This window comes from Sminthopsis crassicaudata, chromosome 2, assembly GCF_048593235.1.
Source record: "Sminthopsis crassicaudata isolate SCR6 chromosome 2, ASM4859323v1, whole genome shotgun sequence".
Lineage (NCBI taxonomy): Eukaryota > Metazoa > Chordata > Mammalia > Dasyuromorphia > Dasyuridae > Sminthopsis > Sminthopsis crassicaudata.
The window spans coordinates 502,261,117-502,279,739 of record NC_133618.1 but is presented as its reverse complement, the minus strand read 5'-3'; the positions used below and the strand labels follow the sequence as shown (position 1 = coordinate 502,279,739).

Here is an 18,623-nt window from a genome sequence, read left to right as displayed (position 1 = left end):
ACACATACATACATACATACATACATACACACACACACACGAAAGACTATATATATGAAGGAGTGACAAAAAACAGGGCTTAAAACCAGAAACCCCAATTTCAAGACTAGGAACTTTCAGTGCTTCAGTCAAGGTTCTATGAACATGAATTACAAAGGAGATGGTGATGTAAACTGGTAGAGAAAGTGTTCCCTCACCTGGAGTTTCTTATAACAATAAAATCAAAGATCTGATCCAAAATTATACAAACATACTTCCAAAAGATCACTAATTTTACCAGTATTTGTATTCTCTCTCCCAACACAAGTCATACTACTCCCTTCCCTTTAACCTTTTCCTTGGAAACAGTCTTCATGAGTTGCTAAGACAAAAAATTGCCATCACTTGGTACTAACCTTCTTCTACAGTCATGTGTACAGTCATACACCCAGAGGGCTAAGTACCACTTATTTACAAATTCATTTTACCTAAATCAATTACCTACAAACTCTCCTGCCTCCATCAATAAAACCTCATATTTAGAAGCTCTGCAAAAAAAAAAAAAAAAAAAAAATTGCTGGAACCCATATTATCAGATTTATTATCAGATTTTTAGACTGTGACAAGACATCAAAATAGTCTAGTTGAATTCTTTTTAAAATAGAAAACTAAGGTATGTGGGGGGGCAGGGGGAAAGGAGAAGGAGATAATTTCCCTTAAATCACATAATTTTATGGCAAAGCTAAGGCTAAAAATACAGTATTTGGATTATGAGTTCAATCCGCTATGCTACTTTCACTTCCCTACAAGCAGACTTTTAGGACAATGGAGAACAGAGCTATTTAATCAACTATATTCAATATTTCTCCTATGTTATCCTACTATAGCAACACATTAAAAAAATCAACCTGTCGAGAAAGAATTACAAAGGCTTTTATTTTTTTCCCCCTGATCAAAAAGAGTGTTACTGGCACTACCAAGAAATCATAAATAAACAGTCCAACATTAGAAGCTTTCATACATAAAATTACTGGCAATACTTTCAGACATCCATAGTTCTTGTGGTCTTTAATAACTAAAAAGTCTTTGGGATTATTTGGAATCAAGTATTTAGTGTCTTGTTCAAGTTCAGACTTTCAGACACAACCAGAAAATTTCTATCAGATGAAATACAAGACAATTTCATTGGAGACAAAATTATATGCAGAAAGGAATTTGGGATCAAAGCTACAATGAAATTTAGATGGAGATCAAGAAGATATCAATCTTTAAAAAGTCTCAATAATTCTGTGATTCTGATTGAAACCTCACTAAAGCATCAATGCATAATGGTTAGAAAGCACAAAAAACTTAAGCCCAAGTCCTGTTACTGACATGGCAGTGACCCAAGGGTCACTTAACTTCTCATCACTCAATGCAACTCTTAAGACTAAGCTGAATGGATGATGCCAAGCTGTATAGATAAAAGTAATTACCTCACTCAGAATGTCCTTCCTTATATCAATGACATCATATGTCTCGTCCTCCCTATCCTTATCCTACCTTCCTGAAATAAAATACGAGCAGCATTTTGTAAAGGCAGGTGGCCTCCCTGTACCAGACCTAAAACTATATTACAAAACAGTGGCTACGAAATGGAGTAAGAGATCAGTGGAACAGGTTAAGTACACAAAACACAAAAGTCAATGACTGTAGTAACCTAGTGTTTGATAAACCAAAGCCTCCATCCAGCTGCTGGAGTAAGAACTCACTATTTAACAAAAATTGCTGGGAAAATTGGAAAATAGCATGACAGAAACCAGGGATTGACCAATGTTTCATGCCTTATACCAAGATAAAGTTGAAATGGATTCATGATTCTAATATTACGGGCAAATTAGAAGAGCAAAGTCAGATCAGTGAAGAAGGGAGGAATTTGTGGCCAAAAAAGAACTAGATAACATTAAAAAAAAAAAAAATTTGATTACATTAAATCATTTTTGCATAACTTGTCTTTTATATTTTACACAACTCCACAAGTAGTTTCTTACTTGTGGGTGGGGATAAGAGAGAGAACTTAGAACTCAAAAATTTTAGACACAAGAAAATTTTATTTTGACTGTAACTGAGGAAAAATATCAACAAAAAAAAGTTTTTGCACAACCAAAACCAATGCAACAGAAAGGAAGCAGAATGCTGAGGAAAAATTTTACAGCCAGAGTTTCTTTTAAAGACCTCAATTTTTTTTTTTTTTTTCTGAAGCAATTGGGGTCAAGTGACAGGGTCACACATTTAGGAAGTGTTGAATGTCTGAGATCACATTTAAAATCAGGTCCTCCTGACTTCAGGGCTGGTGTACTCCATTCACTGCGCCCCTAGCTGCCCCATAGGCAGCTCAAAAGGCCTCCTCATTTCTAAATGAACTGAATTAAATTTATAAGAATACAAGTCATACCCCAAATGATAAATGGTCAAAGAATATGAACAGGCATGATGAAGAAATTTTCAGAAGAAAAATTAAAGCCATTTCTATTTATATTAAAAAAATGCTCTAAATTATTGCTTAGAGAAATGCAAATTAATAAAACTCTGAAGTATCATTTCACACCTCTCAGATTGGCTAAGATGATAGGAGGAAAAGGTAATGATAAGTGTTGGGAGGAGGTGCAGGAAAACTGGGACACTAACACATTTCTGGTGAGTTGTGAACGGATCCAACCATTCTAGAGAGCAATTTGTAACTATGCTCAAAGAGATATAAAACTGTGCATAGCCTTTGTTCTAGAAGTCTTAGTACTGGGGTCTATATCCCAAAGTGATCATACAAAGGGAAAAGGACCCACATGTGCAAAAATATTTGTAGCAGCCCTTTTTGTAGTGATAATGAAACTAAGTGGTTGCCCATTAGTTGGGAAAAGCTAAATAAGTTATGGAATATGATGGTAATGGAATATTATTGTTTTATAAGAAATGATGAGCAGGCTAATTTCAGAAAAGCCTGGAAAGACTTACATGAACTGATGCTATGTGAAGTGAGCAGAACAAAGAAAATGTTGTTCACAGTAACAAGATTATGTGATAATCAACTGTTGACAGACGTGGCTCTTTTCAACAATGCAGTGATTCAAGGCAATACCAATAGACTTGGGATAGAAAATGCCATCCACATCTAGTGAGAGAACTATAGAGCCTGAATGTATAGTATTTTCATTTTTTGTTTGTTTTTCTCTTGCAATTTTTTCCCCTTTGATCTGATTTTTCTTGCACAACATAACAAATAAGGAAATATGTTTAAAAGAATTGCATAAATTTAACCTATACCAGATGACTTGTTGTCCCGGGGAAGGGGAAAATAATGGCAAGGAAAAGAGGCAACTAGTTGGTGCACTGGATAAAGCACTAGCTCTAGAGTCAAGAAGACCCAAATTCAAATCCAGGATAAGATTGTAACTCTGTGACCGTGGAAAAATAATATAATCCTGATTGCCTCAATTTTTAAAAAAGGGGGAAAAGAAAATTTTGGAACATTAAGTTTTACAAACATGAATGTTGAAAAATATCTTTACATATATTTAGAAAATAAAATACCATCGAAAAATTTTTTAAAAGCCCTAGCATTTTTAATATACTTTTTGTGTTTAAGGTACTATGCTAAAGGAGTTACATTATAAGGGAATATTAAGATATTGATAACATAGTTTTAATGCACAGTGTCCTTATTAATCTTATTAAGTATAGAAAAGATCTGGGCTTCTTGGAGGAAATGGCATTTCTGTAGAACTTTAAAGGATGGGTAATAATGCAACAGATGTAGAGATAAAGAATTTCACCAATAGGATCAATGTTAAGAAAAGCAGATTCCTTGGTTGTAACCTTCTCCATTTTTGAGTAATGTGTAACTATGCCCAAAGGACTATCAAACTATGCATACTCTTTGATACAGCAATATCTTGATTAGGACTGTATTCCAAAGAGAACATAAAAAAAGGAAAAGGACCCACGTGTGGAAATATGTTTGTAGCAGCTTGTTTGTAATGGCAAGGAACTGGAAAGTGAGTTGGAGAATGGCTGAATAAATTGTGGTATATGAATGTTATGGAATATTATTATTCTGTAAGAAACGACCAACAGGATGATTTCAGAAAGGCTTAGAGAGACTTGCAAGAACTGGTGCTAATGAAATGAACAGAACTAGGAGTTCATTGTATAAGACAACAATGAGATTATCGAATGATCAATTCTGATTGATGGACATGGCTCTTTTCATCAGCAAGGTGACTCAGGCCAGTTCCAGTGGTCTTGTGATGGAAAGAGTCATCTACATCCAGAGAGAGAAATGTGGGGACTGACTGCATGTGGATCATAATATTTTCGCTTTTTTTTTGTTGTTGTTATTGTTTGCCTGCATTTTGTTTTCTCTCTCATTTATTTTCCTTTTTGATCTGATTTTTCTTATCCAGCATGATTAATGAATTACACATAGAAGAACTGCACATATTTAACATATATTGGATTACTTGGAATTGGATAATTCTGGATTACTGGAAGTGGGTATGCGGAAGGGAAGGAGAAAAAATTTTGGAACACAAGATTTTGCAAGGGTGAATGTTGAAAATATCTATGCAAATGGCTTGAAAATAAAAAGCTTAAAAAAAAAAAAAAGAACTATCTCCATTCTTTCACATACAATGATGTTAAATTCTCTAGCTAAGAAAATGTAAACAAAAATTGCATTTGGAAGCATAAATCCAGCCCTTGCTACATAAAAGAGATATTTACTGTTTTTACATTTGGAGCAATTAAGCAGAAAAAGGAAAAGCAAAACTGTACCTTCAACTTAAAACCAGTACCCTCCATACCACGTCTCCATCTCAAAAGAAAAGTAGCACCAACATTAAACCACACCAAACCTGGAATTTAAGCTTGTCTGTTTCTACCAACTAAAGCTTAAACTCCATCATCTAAATAACAACCACCAAAAGAATTTAAGAAACCATTTTGCCTTTTATAATCTGGGACTGATATTTTGACTATCACATATAGTCATTCACATGATACAAAAAAAAATCAAATAAAAACAGAACCTCCATAAACCGTTAAAAAGAATTTTCTCTAGGCAAAGATAACAAATATAACAATATTCCCTAATAACAAATATTAACAATTTGTACCTCCTATCACTCTCATCTTTTAGGAACTCAGATTCTTCTTGTCTTTACCTAATTAAATAGCACCAAGGCACTGCCAAATATGTAATTTTTGAAGTTACTTTAAAGAAGTCAACTAATTTGTGATCTTGAAGAACTGAGGGGGAAAAAAAATAAGCAAGCATTAGCAGAAGTAAAAATGACTAAGTAAATAGCACAGAAAACAAATGGCTTAAAGCAGGGGTTCTCAAACTATGGCACGCGGGCCAATCAGATGCGACCCGCTGAGGATGTTTATGGGGCCCACCAGGTTAAGGCAAATGAGCTGAGGGGCGGAGACAGAGTGTGAATTTTTGTTTTTACTATAGTCCGGCCCTCCTACAGTCGGAAGGACAGTGAACTGGCACCCTATTTAAAAAGTTTGAGTACCACTGGCTTAAAGGATCGTACCATTCATTAACTTGGGAGATATAAACAAGGGATCAGTCACCAAATAAATTCCACCCCAGTTAAGAAATATTAACAGCAACAAAACAACATGCTACTGCAACACAAGAGAGCAAGAGAGCCTGATAACTATTTCCATAGGGAACCATGAAATCTCGGAGGGGGAGGGGGGAATGAGAATTTCCTCTGCCAGGCTTTGGTTTTCAAAAGCCATAAAGAAAACATCTATCCTAAGAAGTTTCATTTTACTTAAAACGAAAAAATTTAGCTCTTAAAAAGTGTATATCTGACAAATTTCTCTTTAAGTTTGCCTCTACTCATCTGAGAACTGAAAGAACAACTCTTACTTCAATTTCTACAGTAGGAAACCAAAAGTGCTCATTATTGGTAAACTTCTGCAAAAATGTTCAAAAACACGTCTACAGAATGTCCACACCACAAATGATCAAGGAATATGATAAAATACAGGAGACTGACCATAACAACCTATACTCCTCTAACAACTCTTTTCATTTTACCAGTTACTTGAATCCAAATAATGCAAAATGCTCTTCAGTTTTAAAGTCCACAGGCAGGCTATACAAATCAAGACATCAAACTCTTCCAAATTATTTCAAAATAAACATTCTATTTAATCAACCAACAGGCTACACCCACTACTACAAAGCAAGAATACAGAATTAATTTCCTAGGTTGGACATATCCTATGATTGGAATACAGAATTAACTTTCCAGATTGGACTTTGTTCTGTATGGAACAAAGCAGTTCTCTTCTGTGTCAAAAACAGAATTTGCCTAAGATATCAGAGAAAAACTATAATCCTTTCTCCAATTGGGCCAGCATAAATAATTGCAAATGTTCTGCACAAAGACATAAGTTAGCAGCATGTGAAGAGTTCCAGTTATGGCTTTCTGAAGCCAAAGCAATTAATTAACCACACTTCTCACTGTTCAAATTCTTAGACTGCTGCTGGCTGAATAACATATAGATAGCATTCACCTTTAAAGTAACTCACTGATCTCTGGTAAGCATAAAAATCTGTGAGTTGGTTTTTTTATGGGAATAAACAAAGGTACATAACTCAAGAAAAATTGGTAGTAATAGTAAAAAAAAATTTGCATGATACTACAAAGACAAATGAACCAAAACAAACAAACAAAAGACAGCAATGTCTATAGTTATGATTTTTTTAAAAAGTCAATAAACAAGATACAATGTTTAATTTAAAACAAACAAACAAAAAAAGAATGCCAGCAAACTTCATTGACTGCCAAATGGGACCCTGATTAGGGGAAAAAATTATTAGAAACAATTTTAAATAAACTAAATTCTGCCTTATAAATGTCTTTCTACATATGAAACTAATTGCTTCATAAACCATTATTTCTATTAGCAAATTTTTTTTTTTGACACGAGAGGGCTCGGACCCCCAAAGCCTCAATTAAGGGATGTTTCTCAGGCCACAGAAAGCTAACAGATAAGGCTTAAGAACTGGACAGAACCCAAATCTTAAGACTCACAACACCTGGCTTAAGTCACTAGGGTAAATCTCTATGTACCTTAGTGGGTTAAGAACTCCCAAGTGCTATCCACAGTTATAAACAGTGATATCATTGGTAGCAAAACCCCAGGCCTACAAGCTCCCAATGGTGTGCAATACCAAGAAAAACTATAGGGTTTTGTTTTTTTTCTACCTTAAAAAAATTTTTTTTTTAAATTTCAAGCACTACAATTTGTCAGTTTTCATTTCTTACTCTTCCTTCCCCAATCATCACAGACACAGACCTAAAAGCTATTTAGGAAAGTTCACAAGGAAATCTGAATAAAGAAATCAAGTCAAAATTCAGATCATTAAAAAAAAGGCATTATAGTTATTCCATACTTTTAGAGGAAAATTTTTTTTTTTGAAAAAAAAAATTAAATACAAGATTGAATTATATTCAAGTTAAAATGGTGTGGTTTTTAAGTAAAATCAAGACAATCCAATTCAGCGAATCCAAACAAAACATTCTTTATAATAAATAAAAATTGCTGCCAATTCAGAAATACATATACAAGACTAGCAAAAGAAGAGTACCAGAAATGGAAAGAAATCAAATGATCAATCTTAAAGGGTGGAACAATGGGAAGTCCTGACAAACAAACAAAATAAAAACCAAAAAAAATGCAAAGCAAAAGGCACCAGTCCCATTCTCAAACTAGTTCTGACATGCCATTCCTGACATTCCACTCTCCCTGAGTTTTCTGACTCTCCATTCCTCACACTTTATTTTTACTCGCTTGGACCTGAATAAGAAGTAAGATGATAGAAGACAAGTCTCACCATCTTTGTATCACAGAACTACTCTCTGATTGTGAGAGCACAGAGACTACTCTGAAAATCGTCAATTCTCAATTATCCATGGCAAGCAGAATTAATGATAGCATGGATAAATGAATTAAACTGGTATTCAGAAAGTTGGGGCTTAGTCAAGTTTCAACCTCCTTCTTCAAAGAACCAATTAGCAAAATTTACAAGTTAAATTTTGTCTTATCTTTTCCCCAGTCCTCTTTGTAAAAACAATAAGAAGTAGTTTAGGAGGTAGCCAGCAACCACCAAAAAGGCCCACTAAAAATGATCAAAGACTTCAATTCTCCAAAACAGAAGGAAAAATTTGAAAAGACTACAAAATAGACCCCAGAATAAATAAAAGGATAACAATAATCTTCAAAGACCACCATATCCCATGGACAGAGTTAGATACTATAGACACAAACTAAGAGAGTGTGAAAAATGCTAACTAAATAGAAACTTCCAAAAACCAGAAAGGTGAAAGATATCTTAGGCTTCGGTCTAATCCATCTAAATTCATACTTCTCATTTCATAGATGATGTTATTTTGGCATAGAGAAAATACAAAGTAACCAAAAAAAAAAAAAAAAAAGTTTCTACCATTCTGTTGAACATTTCCAAGAACATAGTTTGCATGGCTTATTTAACAAATCATTTAGTTTCTGGAAAAGAAGATATGTCTCAGTGGACTTCTGAGTTTTAGAATTGGGTCCCTCCTCTTCTTTCCTTGGCTTTTTTTTTTTTCCAGAGAATTAAGAGTGCCATATCTGAAAAGGCTTGAAATTCTAGGAAGGAAATTTCACTCTCATTTGGGTGCCAAGGTATGGCTAGTAAGTCAAAACAATACTTTTCCTTTTTCTTCACTTCAGAGATGGAAAATACTTGAGACCATTTAGTCATATATTTTATAGAGAAGGAAAATTAAGGCTCAGCAAGAAAGAAAAAGGAATTTGCTCAAATTTACATAGTTTTTAACAGATCTGTGACAGGTCTCCTGCCTCCAAGTTTGCCTTCCTACCTCAAGCCTCTCCCTAATGTCCACCCTCCAGTCATTTTGTCAAACTGATCTTATAGTACTAAGTCTGATCATATCATTCCTTTATTCAACAAACTCCAATGGCTTCCTATAGTTTTCAGGATCAAATGGAAATCTGTTTGGCTAGTCTTCTTGTACCTTATTTCCCCCCTTTACATACTCTGAGATTCAATAACTCCAGCCTCCTTTTCTCTTTTCATAAAATATTCTAGCTCCAAATCCAGTATACCTTATACCTAGAATTCTCTTCTCCCTCTTGACTTCCATCAAATCTCACATAAAAGCCCAACTTTTCCCATTATACTGTAAGCTCCCTGAGGGCAGGGGCTGTTTCTGCTTTGTTTTGGCTTTTCTGGTTATCTCCAGACTTAGCAAAGTGGCTGGCACATAGTAGGCTCATACTAAATCCCTACTGAACTCATTTTCCATTACACCTCACAGTTGTCCTTCTTTGCTATATGCCAATTGACATTTAGAAGATACAGTTCAAATTAAAAATAAACTGGGAGGGGCAGCTAGGTGGCACAGTGGATAGAGCACCAGCCTTGAATTCAGGAGGACTGGAGTTCAAATCTGTCTCAGACACTTAACACTTCCTAGCTGTGTGACCATGGGCATGTCACTTAACCCCAGCCTCAAAAAAAAAATAAAATAAATAAACTGGGAAAGTAAATTAGTGAGAAGCTCCGACTAGACCTAAGAACCAGGAGAAACTGTTCTATCCTAGGAGTGAATATAAGAGAGAAAATTGGAGGGAAAAACAAAATGGGATTAATTAGTGAAGATTCCCCAAGTACACGAAACCCAAAAGGCTAAGTCCCCAAAGGTAGAGAGCAGGGAATGGAATTACATGCTGAACAAGGCCAGTCCTGTAATAAATACAAACAATAAAAATAATAGTCATAAAATTTCAGAATAGGCCAGAACCTCAGAAATAATTAAGTCTAACTGTAACTAAACAAGTTACAGTTCTTTTCAACATCTTTCTTCTTTCCAGCATCCCTAACATTCATAGATTTAGAGCTAATGCAACCACCCCCTCATTTTACAGATAAGGAGACTGAGTGCCTGGTTCATAGTCACACAAGTAGCAGAGCAAAGATGTGAACTCATATTCTGATTCCAAATCCAGCACTCCTTTCACAGTACCATAATGCTTAAATGAGAAGACCTCTCTACTGGTAGGAAACTCAGTATCTGTACCTCCCAAGTCAATGTCTAGTACTGCTCTAATTATTAAAGCAGTTATGGTTCTGATGTTTTATATAATAGTGGCACTTTTTCTAAACCTATAAAAAGGAGGACAAAAACAGATTTACCTCCAAGGTTCCCAACAATTCCAAAATGCAAGTCTTAAGATTCAAAAAGAATTATCTTTAAAACTTAGCTTCTGTTCACTGAAAGAGGGACATTAAAGGCTGAATATATATATACATCTGGTTGCTTTCCTCCTCTTTGCTTTTCTACTTCCCCACATCTTTTCTCCTCCCTCTTTGTCTCTCAGTTTAAGTACAGGCACTGGTATACCATACAGGTGGCATCCAGGGCTATAGAAGTTGCTAGATGACAAAGAACACTTCATGGTATCCTATGTGTTGCTGAAGGCTGCATTTTTATTTGGTTAATTTATTTGGGAAAGAATTCCAAATCATTTAAAGTAGGTCACAAAACCCAAGCTAAAGTGACCTGTACAAATATGCAAAAAGAAACCTGGCTGACAGTAAATTTCTCATGAGACAGTTACAACAATTTTGAAAAACAAAACTGACACCTTATGAAGGTTTTGCCCTAGGTAGTCATATATTTAGCAAATAACCAAGTTCTTAAATGTCTCCCTTTTATCATTATATAGCTGCTCATCTCTACCTTGAAAAGAATCTTTCCCTTTATATTAAAAGGTGGGCTTTCACCATACTTGCATAAAAAATTAATACCTTCCTACTTTATAAGGCAAATCCACCCATCAGAAGCCAGCATTTCCATCAGTACTGTTTCTTATTTGGAGGGGGGAAGGGCAGCCATCTGGCAGGCTCCTGAACAGTTACATCCTGTTTATTATTGAATCTTTTTTAGCAATAGTCCTTTAAAACTATTTTTTTCAAATAACTCCCTTGTTCCTGGCACTCCAAATCAGACTTATCTTTGGGGGATATTGAATCTGTCCTGCTCCTTCAGCACAAATAATCACAGCTCACTCACCAATTGCACTTAAAACATACGAAGAAATATAGCCACTATCCTGGGATACTACTAATAGAATTTAATATTCTCTCTTTCTGCCTCCAAATACCACAGAAGCTAAGCGATTGAAATAGTGATATGTTGACTATTGGATTCCATTTCAATAAGAAAGAAAAAATATTCCCACCTTTTAAGGACCTAAGAACCTGGACTGTTCCTTCTCCAGTCATCTCCAAACCAGAGAGAGCAAAAAGCTTGTTTCTTGAACTATAAGGTGAGCTTCCTCACAACAAGCAAGGTTTCCAAACATATAAACGATTAAAAAAAAAAAAAAAGACGATTTAAATTTTCAGACAGAACAGAAAAAACTGGCATAAAAATGGAAGGCTACCTCAAAAATATGCAAAAATCTACCCTTTGACTGTTCCAACAGCAATGTTTTGTAGTGTACATCCTTTTGATATTTTAACTTGGGGAAGTGGGGAAAGAGGTAAGCAAAGAATAGCGTAAATGGATCAGAAATGTTCGGTTTGCAGGGAATCATGAAATCATAGAATCCAGCTTAAGTCTGACAACGCTTTAAAATTAATATACACAAATATACTAAGCCCTCTAGAACGAAGGACGAAGGTCCAAAACAATGGGGTGAAAAGACATTTTTTTAAAAGGCCCAACCCTAGGCACTAGTTAGGAAGGAGAGATATGGGGAAAAGAACCTCTGCCCCCTCCCTTCGAAGAAAAATTAAAGAGCCACCCACAGACACAGAGAAACACACACACACATACATACATCCCTATCCCCTGCGGCCCTACAACCAGAGAGCCAGAGAGAAAAGGGGCAGGTTGGGGGAGGGACCGAGGCCCTGTAGCTCGCAGATTCACAAATCTGGTTGGAAAAACAGCCACCACCATTGCAAACTGGGGGAGGGGTGTTCAAGCAAGAGATTCAACTATGCCCGGCCCCGTCCCCAGCCCTTAGGGAAGGATTTGGGGGAGGAGGGCATTTACACACCCTTCCCCACAAATCCTAGACCCCAACATTCCTGGGGACAAGAACATTGAGGCGGGAGGAAGGGGGAAGGAGAGGGAAATATAATTAGAGAAGGAATGGAAGGGTGAGCAAAGAGAATTGGGGGGAACGAAAGAGAAGAGAAACAGAATTTAAGAGAAGAGCAAAGTAAACGGGGTGGGGGATGAGATCGGAGAATTAGGGGAAGAAGACACTGAGATGATTAGTAAGGAAAGGAGGGTTAACAATTTTTGCGGGGGAGGCAAAGGGAATTAGGGAGAAAATGGGGGGAGGGAGGAAAGCCAGGGAGAAGGGGGAAGGGGAGGGGGAGGGGAGGCATTCAAATCCGACCTGGCCTCCTCAGACTCCGACCGGATCGGGAATAGGAGGGGTGTCACGGCGGTGTAAACAATGAGCAGAGTCGCGGCTCGACCCAGTAGCTCCCACCCCCCAGTGGGGAGGGGTGGGGGGTGGGGGCTTGCTCTCCCAGCCCCCACTCTGCAAGGGAAAGGGGGGGGGGCGCGCTTATTATCCCCGTCACCCCGCCCCCGGGGCCCCCTCCCCCAGGCGTGAGGGCGGGGAAGAGACAAAAGCCCAGAGAGGAGGCCAAGGCCCGGCCCAGCCCCAGGCTTGGGGCTGGGCCGGGCCGGGGCAGAGGCCGGGGCCAAGGCCGGGCCGGAGCCGGAGCCCAGAACAGGGAGCAGGGCGGCTGCAGCAGCAGCAGCAGCAGCGACCGCGGCTCCGAGATTCGGGCTCCATCTTAGCGCTCTCCGGCCCCGCTCCCTGGCCCCCAGAACCCGACCGCGGCTCCCCTGCGCCCCTAAATAGCCACCTGATCTGGTTCCGGGGGTCCGATAGTGCTGAGAAATCCCAATTCGGCGGCAAGAGGAGCGCTCAGGCAGCAGGATGGCGGCGGATTGAGAGGCGGCGGCGCTGGCGGAGCCTCCCGAGCCTCCTCCTCCTCCTCCAACTCGGTCCCCGGGTCTGTGTCTGTGTCTGCCTCCCTCCTCCCTCTCCTCCTCTCGCTCTCTCCTCCTCCTCTTCCCCGCCCCCCGCCCCTGCCCTCCTCCTTCTCCTCCACCTCCTCCTCCTGCCCCCCACTGCCCCGTTTGTCAATCCCTGTCTATCTGTCTGTCTTTCTGTCTGTTTGCCCGCCTGTCCTTCTGTCTGCTATGTCTGTCTGGATGGACCGCTCTTCCCGCAGCCACTGGCCTCGAAACCTGGACAGCGCCCCCTGCAGGGCCTCCTGGGAGACCCGAGCCAGCGCGCCCGCCCGCCCCGCCCCTTTCACTCCAGTCTCTGCCGAAGAAAGGAGGAGAAAGAAAAGGGGGGGGAAGGAGGGAGTAGTAGGCCCTTTGCCTCGCCCCCGCCCTCGCCGCGCCTCGGGGTGCACCGGAAGAAGGCTGGCCAGGCGGAGCACCGAGGCTGCATTCCGCCAGCTTCCCGGGGCCGGCGAAGCGTTCCCCGGAAAATTCTGCCTTTGTGTTAATGGTTAATAATATTTTGTGGTGTTGCATGTCGCACGTAACCTACTCGCTAGGTGATACGCCGCGTTGTAGAATGTGAAGCGACTTGTGATCTCCATTATCTAATCTGTTGTGGGAACAGCCTGGCACGGGAGTGCCACTGGACAAGGTGTAGGGTGGGTTTGGAAAGGCAGCACGGCCCAGGACTTGGAGGGCTGGCGGGGAAGTCCCGGAGGTGTGGGGCAAGTCCCTGCACTCAATGTTCCCTTCAACCTCCCTCCTTCCCGCCCCTGAAATTAACTAAGCAATCAACAAGTATCTTATTAAGTTAGTCTCTACCGTCAAGAAACCCTCCTCTCTAGCGGAGATGTGTCCATATACAAACATTAAAGTTGCCGATATAGATAGGATCATGGATTTAGGGTTGGAAGGGACTCGAAGGCCGGCTGAGCAGCCCTCTCATTTTTACACATGGGGAAACAGACCCAGAGAGACCCTGAGGGGTTGCCCTGCCATGGTCACTCGGGAAGGGGATTCTAAATCTCAACTCGTCTTGTTTCCCAATCTCATCCTCTATCCACTCTACCAGGCTGCTCCTTAAGCGCAAACTTGACACACACACCTCCCCCAAATAGTATGTTACTTGTAAAACCTGTAAATTTTATCTAAAGTGTCACAACAGCAGCATAAAGCCTGGAGTCCTTAGAATCAGGAAGACCAGAGTGCTACTATGTGACCATGGGCAAATCACTTACTTTTTCAGAACCGCAGCCTCAATTACAAAATTATGGATCAGTTGCAAATCTGCACCATCTAATAAAAACAATTATTTCCTAAGCACCTCTTGAACACCAGACTCCCTCGGATGTCCTGAGTATATAAAGGATGAGGGCCCAGCCTCAAAGAGTTTGCCTCTGTGGAAGGAATTAACATTAATATGTGTTCATCAAAATCTGATACATACAAAATAGATACAAGATAACATCAATGGCAAGACACTAGAATCTAGGGTGTTCAGGAAAGGTTTCCTGCAAGTTTCACTTTTTCTGTGTATCAAGGATTCAAAAAAAAGAAGGTAAGAAAAGAGCCTTCCAAGCATGAGAGTCAGTAACACCAAGTTTGTAAATCATAGATAGTGTGGGGAAAGAAGGAAAGTGAAAAAACATTGAAAAAGAATTAGGGTGTTTAGACCTTTATGTGCTAATCAGAAAAATTTATATTTATTCTAAAGAGCTGTTAGAGTTGAGATATAGGGAGTAGGGTTAAGATCTGCTCTTTTATAATAGCTTTTTATTTTTCAAAATATATGCAAAGATAGTTTTCAACATTCACCCTTGCAAAAGGTTGTGTTCCAAAGTTTTCCCCCTTCTTCCCCAACCTCCCTTTTCTAGACAGCAAGTAATCCAATATAGATTAAACATGTATAATTCTAAACATATTTCCACAAATATCATGTTGCATTAAAAAAAAAAATCAGATCAAAGGGGGGGTAGGAGGAATGAGAAAGAAAAAAACAAACAAGAAAACAACAAAAAACATGAAAATACTATGTTGTAATCCACACTCAGTACCCATAGTCCACTCTCTAGATGTGGATGGCTTTATCACAGTTTATTGGAATTTCCCTGAATTATTTCATTGTTGAAAAGAGCCAAATATCAAAGGATATGAACAGACAAATCTCAGATAATGAAATTGAAACTATATCCACTCATATGAAAGAGTGTTCCAAATCACTACTGATCAGAGAAATGCAGATTAAGACAACTTTGACATATCACTACACACCTGTCAAATTGGCTAAGATGACAGGAACAAATAATGATGAATGTTGGAGTGGCTGTGGGAAAACTGGGACACTAATACATTGTTGGTGGAGTTGTGAAAGAATCCAATACAGCAATTTGGAACTATGCCCAAAAAGTTATCAAACTGTGCATACCCTTTGACCCAGAAGTGCTACTACTGGGCTTATATCCCAAAGAAATACTAAAGAGCGGAAAGGAACCTGTATGTGCCAAAATGTTTGTGGCAGCTCTTTTTGTAGTGGCTAGAAACTGGAAAATGAATGGATGCCCATCAATTGGAGAATGGTTGGGTAAATTATGGTATATGAATGTTATGGAATATTATTGTTCTGTAAGAAATGACCAGCAGGATGAATTCAGAAAGGTTTGGAGAGACTTACATGAACTGATGTTGAGTGAAATGAGCAGAACCAGAAGATCACTATACACTTCAACAACAATACTGTATGAAGATATATTCTGATGGAAGTGGTTATCTTCAACATAAAGAAGATCCAACTAACTTCCAGTTGATCAACGATGGACAGAAACAACTACACCCAGAGAAGGAACACTGGGAAGTGAATGTAAACTGTTAGCACTACTGTCTATCTACCCGGGTTAAGGTTACTTATACCTTCAGAATCCAATACTTAACGTGCAACAAGAAAATTGGATTTACACACATATATTGTATCTAGGTTATACTGTAACACATGTAAAATGTATGGGATTGCCTGTCATCTAGAGGAGGGAGTAGAGGGAGGGAGGGGGAAATTTGGAAAAATGAATACAAGGGATAATGTTATAAAAAAAATTACTCATGCATATATACTGTCAAAAAATTTATAATTATAAAATTAATTTTTAAAAAAAGAGCCAAATCTATCACAGTTGGATCATCACATAATCTTCTTGTTACTGTGTACAATGTTCTCTTGGTTTGCTCACTTCACTCAGCATCAATTCATGTAAGTCTCTCCAGGCCTTTCTGTAATCAGCCTGCCTAGTAAGATCTGCTCTTTAGAAACAACTGGCTGTTTTTCTACAGTGGGAATTACCCATACCAATAAAATTACAAGGTCCATAGCAAAAGTATATGCATTAAGGCTGAGCATAGGCTTGTCTGGCAACCCAGTATCAAACTAGTGCAGAGAAATTTATGTCTGCTGCTACAGATTACTGAATAATTAGCCTAAGGGCTTGAGGAAGGCTGAATGTATAGAAATCTGTGGCATTTAGAAATTGACTTCATTGTTATATTATTATATATTGTTTGGATTAAGGAAATGTTCTCAAATAAAGCAATTCCTCCATATACTCCCAGTTTTCTAAAACATAAAACTCCTTAGGAACAGAAGCCTATTTTATTTTATCTTTGCATTTTCCCCAAGAGATCATTCCTGCTCAAAACTGGTCTAATTGAATAGAATGAGACCATTGAATTGAATGGAACAGTCTTATCCCCAAGTCCCTTATTTCTTCCCATCTCGATAGAGTAAAGGTAAGTGGTCCTAATCAGGTTTTCTGCCCTGTGTTTGGACACTGCATCTATTAGGTGGAAGACTCCAGTAGATTTTGTAAGAAAGGATCCTAATGCAAAGACAATAGAGAAGATTCAAAGTCGGAAGAGATTCTTAGAGATTAGCTAAATCCAACACTATCATTTTAGAAGTGAAGAAACTGAATCCCAGAGAGATGAGTTATTTAGGTTAAAATGTCACAGAGCAAACATTAGAACCTAGTTATTCTAACTAGTAGTCAAAAGTCTTGGGTCATACTTGTGGTTGTGTTTCTACTTATTGTACAGTAACATGTAACATACTAACTCCCTTATATGAAATGGGACTTATGATGTATACTTTGTCACTGTGCTATAAGCATTGTATGTGTGTAAGTACATTTATATAGAAAGGCATGATAGAATGCTATTATAATATAGTTCATTAATAAACTTGGATATTTGCTATTGTTTCATCATTTTTCAATTGTATCCAACTCTTCATGACTTCACTTGGAGTTTTCTTGGCAAAGATACTGAAAAGATTCTAGCTCATTTTACAGATGAGGAAATTGAGCTGATTTGCCTGGATTCACACAGCAAGTGTCTGAAGTAGGATTTGAACTGAGATCTTAACATCAAGGCAGGCACTCTATCCACTATGCTACCTTACTACAGGTACATTCTGAAGCACAGAACAGGGGTTGTGCTAGTGCATAATTTAACAATAAGTTCTTATGACACACTTTTAATTTTAATTAGACTCATTGAGAACATGGGTGATTGGAAATTTGATAACTGGAAAGTTATGAAGAGAGGTGGTTAATTAGGATTTTTTGTTTTGGGGTTCGATTGTTTTGTTTTTGTTTTTTTAAAAGAAGACAGACATAATGAATTGTATTGTGGAGATATTTAAGAGACATCCATGTGGAGATGTCCAGCAGGCAATATATGATCAGGAACTGGAACTCGGGAGAGAAATGAGGAGTGTCTAATATTGATTTGAGTGTTATATGCACAAAGATCATCATTTGAAGTGTCCCTCCTGGTTCTTGCCCCATTTTTGGATGAGTTGTGTTCTAAAGCAGTTGCTAGTCCCTGAGATTTTCTAGTCTCTGCCTCTCAGCTACCCCTCAAATGACAGTAAATTCTCTCATAGAAATGTGGGTATATAATGCTCTCAAGGAACTTTTGTAGTAGCTAAAGGGGAAAGATAACTGATTCTGGGGAAAGGGGTATATGAGAAGCCCCAGAAGCTTTCAGAATGAAAGACATAAATCTCTGATGGTGGAATTTCAGGCTTATGATGGATAGAGAGAATAGAGCCAGACTATTTCTCTATTAAGCTATTTTGAAAAAATTATCAATAAGTGTTGAAACAATAAAAATGTCCCTCCTAAAGGTTAATTAAGTGTAATTTTCCTTCTTTCACTCTAATCACTCCCACTCATTGAGCCTGTTAGAAAATTAAGGACCAACCCTACAAATGTGTCCCCCAGAGACCAGAGTTCAAGGTGAGTTCACTAAATCTTGTAAAATCTGGGAAGTTTTCAAAAATATAGGTTACATTTAGAGAAAGTCTGTATGAGTGGCATTGCCCAGGCAATACAGGCACAAAGCAGGTTTTTGATGAAACAGTCTTGAAACTTTTGCTTTCAAAATAAATTGGGAAATAAAATGTTAAAAAAGCATTTATTGAGCATTTATCATGTGTCAGGCACTTTGTAAGCATTGGGGATACCGAAAATGTCAGTTACT

General features: G+C 38.4%; 1 protein-coding gene across 14 annotated transcripts in view; it reads right to left on the bottom strand.

Moving 5' to 3' along the window:
* The window catches only part of PRRC2B (proline rich coiled-coil 2B), a 118,508-nt gene that overhangs the window by 84,314 nt on the left and 15,571 nt on the right, over positions 1-18,623 (bottom strand). For 12 of the 14 annotated variants that reach the window (XM_074293911.1, XM_074293920.1, XM_074293916.1 and 9 more), the window contains exon 1: positions 12,944-13,084. The exons of 1 other annotated variant lie outside the window; for it this stretch is intronic. The gene's annotated coding sequence lies outside the window, so the exon portion shown is untranslated. Of the gene's footprint in view, positions 1-12,462; positions 12,612-12,943; positions 13,085-18,623 lie in introns of those variants that run through there. One more of the 14 variants, XM_074293912.1, reaches the window with a different exon arrangement.